The following is a 5,033-nucleotide window of genomic DNA, read 5'->3' on the forward strand; positions in this document are numbered from 1 at the left end:
AGGAAATGTCACAGACCTTTAGTACTGAAACAAGTTTGTCACAAGAAGCCCTTCTGACTTAGATTCTATGTTTTATGATGCATGGAAAATATTCTGTAAAACACCCCCCTCCCCCTTCTCACTATTTTGCTTTGTCATTCATCATTTTCATGCACTCCACTTCCCTCTTCACAACAAATGGGCCTTACTTGTGTATTTGGGTAATCGTATCTGTACCACTAGAGTATATTATTTCTAGAGTTGTTCCGATTCCGATACTAGTATCGGAAATATCTCCGATACCACAACAAATTCTGGCATCGGCATCGGCGAGTACATGAACCCATATACCGATCCGATACCATTTTCTTAAAAAAGACCTAGTTATGACCGCAAGCTTTGCCTAACCGCTGCACGGTTCTTCTTCGCTGCTCAAAATGCATTGAAAACACAGGAAGTTGTGCTGTGTTGCCACAAGCAACCCCTGTTTAGAGCAGCGAAGAAGAAATGAAAACGCGTTAGCAGCAAGGGGCAAGGAACTCGACCGGAAGTTGAAGTCGGGTGGGGGCTGCCATCTTTTAGCAGAACTTCACTTGCGTTAGCATTCCCATTGACTCCCATTCATTTTGGCGTCACTTTGACAGCGAATAACTTTACATCTGAGGCGTTTAAAGACTCTGTTTGTCCATTATTTATTTCTAAAGATACACGACAATGTATAAAGGGCTCCATTACCTTCTATGTTACATTATGGCCCCGTATAAACAGTTTTTGTAAAAAATAGGCTAACGATTGCGTCATAACCACTCGGCTCTCTGTCGCATTACCGTACAGACAGGAGGAGAAGCTCGCAAGCAATTAACTTAATATGGCGTACTGGCGTTACATTTTAAAATACTATACAAAATAATTAATCACAATACTTACTCCTGCTCACTCACGACAAAGAACTCCCCGCTCAAGCTCGCCGTCTCTGCAAGATTAACGATGGCAGTTTGCACGCACAGCCACTTAGAAGATTTACATCTGTCAGACAGGTTGCTGACGTCGTCAAGCTTCGTTTGAGTCTGCGCGTCAGAAACGGAAGTGCTAAAAAACGCTAAAACTGGGCTTCACTTGTCTCAATTGAGTTCCAATGGGGTCGCTGTGTCCATTTCTTTTACTGTCTATGGTTAGCAGCCCTTATCTATATATGACTGGATCACTCATCACATTCTAAACTGCCAAAAGACAGTGAAGCCGCTACTATATTATAGATCAGTGGTTAGCAGTATGTCTCTGTAGTACCGGTAGTTACAGACTCTCGAGTATATTCAGTACCGGCAACTGCGAGTCAAAACGCAGGGCTCCAGACAGTAGCCGAATATATACTAGTGTCTGTGAATATTAAACTGCAAAATACTATTTAAATATTACTCCCGCAAAATCTACATCTCTGTGGGTGACTGGCACAGATGCGCGAGAGCTCGCTGTTTTGTAGTCTCTGCTGTGTGTCATGAGGACACGAACGCATAAACCGTCACTTCATGAGAATTTACCATTTAATTTGAGAATACTGTCATATCATAAACACAGACACTCAAAGATCTTCATGGCAGCCCATTAAAATAAATGTTTGGTTTACATGAGTAAATTGACAATATATAAAGCTACTGTTGTAGCCTACAGTAATAATAATACATCTCTATAATAATAATAATTATGCCTAGATGGTTGCTTGTTTTTTACTTGTTTTTTACTTGTTAGAGATTATCTGATTAATAGATCTTTTTTTATATTCCTAGACTTATTTGTTGCAGTTTTTTTATACAGTTATATTGTAAAACTTAAATACCTTTTTTAGTTTGCGGTGTTAGATTTTTGGCTGCATTTGAAGTTCTTTTTTGCATAAGAAAATAAATAATACTGTCAAATTCATGTTAGATAATAAAAATACTGTAATAAATACAGTAGTTCACCATGTATTTGTTCATGTTTTATTGAGGGATCTGTCTGAAGCACACCATAAAAAAATTCTAGCAATTTACACAGGGCTAGTAGTATATACAGCTGTATATACATATATACACCCAGGTATCGGATCAGTACTCGGTATCGGCCGATACCCTGAGCCCAGGTATCGGAATCGGTATCGGGAAGAGAAAAAGGGTATCGGAACATCTCTAATTATTTCCCAGCACAATTTGTCATATTTACTGGATACAATTCAGATTCAGATGTCTTTTATTGGCCATCTCAAATTCCTTGTAGATAGCAGTTTCTGACTCCACATAAGAAACAGAAGTAAATGGAGATAGATAATAACTAATAACAAATCAATTGAAATGTCATCACAGCAAAATGATCAGCTGCACTTATATGTACTGTACACTTGCCCTTTTAAAGTCTGTAATATTAAGACGTGCAGAGAAAAATGAACACTTGCTCACAAGTCTGGCCTGATCTGATCTAGGGTGTTGTAAATGCTGCTGCTGGATTGAGGTTTCACTTTGGTTGCTTTTTTTCATTCATGCCTTTTCCTGTAAATGGCTTTGCTTTGCCAAAGATAATAATACCAAGTTGTTTACATTTGTGTTTCTGTTACTAAGACAGTAAGGCTTATTCTGCCTATAAATATGTGATCCAGAAATCTGTGAGCCTATAGTCAAAGACTTTAGCAATAATTCTTTGTAACCTTCCATTCAGAGATGACATAACTGAATTCAATGATGAACTGCCTTTAACTATCATTTTGCATTATCGAGACACTGTTTTCCAAATGAATGTTGTTCAGTGCTTTGACGCAATGTATTTTGTTTAAAGCACTATATAAATAAAGGTGATTGATTGATTGATTGATTCAGAACTTCTAGACAAAAAGTTCAGTTGACAAAGCTGGTTTTAATTACAGCTGACATGACTGTGGTTTTGTGGCTAGAAGCTGTATATTTCCTGAATAGCACAGTTGGGGAGGTTGTTGCAATTCATTTGAACATTTTAAGTGCTCAGATGTGTTAAAATGATTTTATATTCATCAATCGTATTTCCTCGCTGATTAACTACCATATTACAAAGCATTGTTGTAGAAATTAGTTAATCATGACTATTTCCTGAATATGGTCAAATCTCTGTAGTTTGAACCACATTGGTTCACATTATTAGACTGTCGTAAACAATATCACACTCATGCGGTGCAGTTATAATTACTGCTATGTATTTGAGATCTCTGAGATGCTTTAGTACTGAACATGACACCTGATGAGCCCTTCTGACTGGTTTTGTTTTCTGTTACTTTGCCTAACTTGCTGTTTTATGTAGATTTGTGATGCCTGAGGCCACTTGCTATCCAGAGTAGAAAAAAAAAACTCTCATGGCTTTGTGGAGTTGGGGTGTTAAAATATTGCAGTCATGTTGCTAACTTGCTAACTTGCTAATTGTTAACGTAATGCTGCCAGTGACCAAAACTCAAGTCTCCATGACATTTCAATCTTCTGCTCCAGTTTTAGTTTAACTCTGTTGGTTATTAATGTTCAGGTATAGTCTTCAGTTGTGAGGGTGTGGATAGCCAGGGTGATATTTCATAGGCTGGTTACTAGCTAAATCTCTACCACATTTTTTTCTAATGATATGATCTCAGCCAAAGTGTTGTTGGAAGGAAATTAAATGTAAGAAACAGCAACTTAAGTGTCTGTGCTGAACCGATGATAGATGCTGGTAAGCCTTCTGAAAAGGGAAGACAAACCAAATATAACATATTTTGAAAGTGTATGGACAATGCTTGTGTGTTTGGTTACATCAACAAAGACAATACTTGGTAAGAGGGTCACCTCATGTGCCATTAGTTCCACTTCAGGGAAACCAGCCTATTGATTTTATCTCTTTTAAAGAAAGAGCCCCTGCTGACATGCAAGAGAGCTCTTCATGAGGCATGAGACACATGCAGCTCTTTACACTCAAGTGTAGTATATGCCCACAAGATATAATTCCCCCATAACATTTCATTGAAAATGACTCCCACACGCCACCCAGAATTAGCATTGTGGTGTTTAGTTCTGTGTGCTAAATTCATCAAAAGAATTCAGAAATGTTTACAACTGACATTTTTAATGATCACATGTATATTTAAACAACTAAATCAGCTAGATTTGTATAAAACATAAATAAAATTAAAATGTAAAACCAAGGAAGTAACTTTTACAACAGAAAGCCCTCAAACAAGATCGCAAGATAGCAAATAAAAATAATAATGATCATAAAAAAATAATAATAATAATTAAATAGATCTATAAATAATATAGATTTATGTGTTTTTTTAAATTAAATTTAGTTGTTTTGTACAGTGGCCAAGAAACCTCAAGGTGGTGTAACTTAAGAAAACACATGCAAATTGCAAAAGCATCAGCAAAATAAGAAAAAATCTTCATCAGTTTGATAGCACACAAAATACAAATACACACAACACAACCAACTTTGTCTGAGTATTTGCAGCACGGGTGCTGTAAAATTAGATGTTCTCATTTTTTGTGATCATTGTGATTATTTTACATATTACATACAACTTTATTTTTATTCGACATATTCCAATAAGAGTAAAATAAAACAATTATTATTTTTAAAAATCTTAAGCTACATTGTTGTACTGCAAGCTCAGACCTGGTCACCAGAGATTTGGCATGTAACCCTCAGCAGTGAGCATTTGGGAGTTAACAGCAAATAAAAGAATGAAACCTTTATTTATGTGTAAAAAGCCCTACACAAGAAACTGGCACCAAAATCATTCCCCCTAATCAGTGAGGTGTTAAATATTTTGAGTTTTGTAGATGTGATTTGCTGAAGTAATGGAGGATGTCAGCAGTACTTCGAGTGAAATTCTGAACTGGTAAACAAAAGGTTGTTGTATCGCTATATAAAAGGAGTGGAAAATTCCACAAATGCTTGTCCTGGTGATAATTTTTTTCATTATGGTTGTGCATGTGCTTGGAAAGTACCTTTCACTGGCTGGGAGAAGGTAGGAAGACGAAACAAAGATAAAGCAATATAAAACAACTCAACAAACAAAATCTTATGACCAAAGC

This window comes from Carassius auratus, chromosome 16 (genome assembly GCF_003368295.1).
Source record: "Carassius auratus strain Wakin chromosome 16, ASM336829v1, whole genome shotgun sequence".
Lineage (NCBI taxonomy): Eukaryota > Metazoa > Chordata > Actinopteri > Cypriniformes > Cyprinidae > Carassius > Carassius auratus.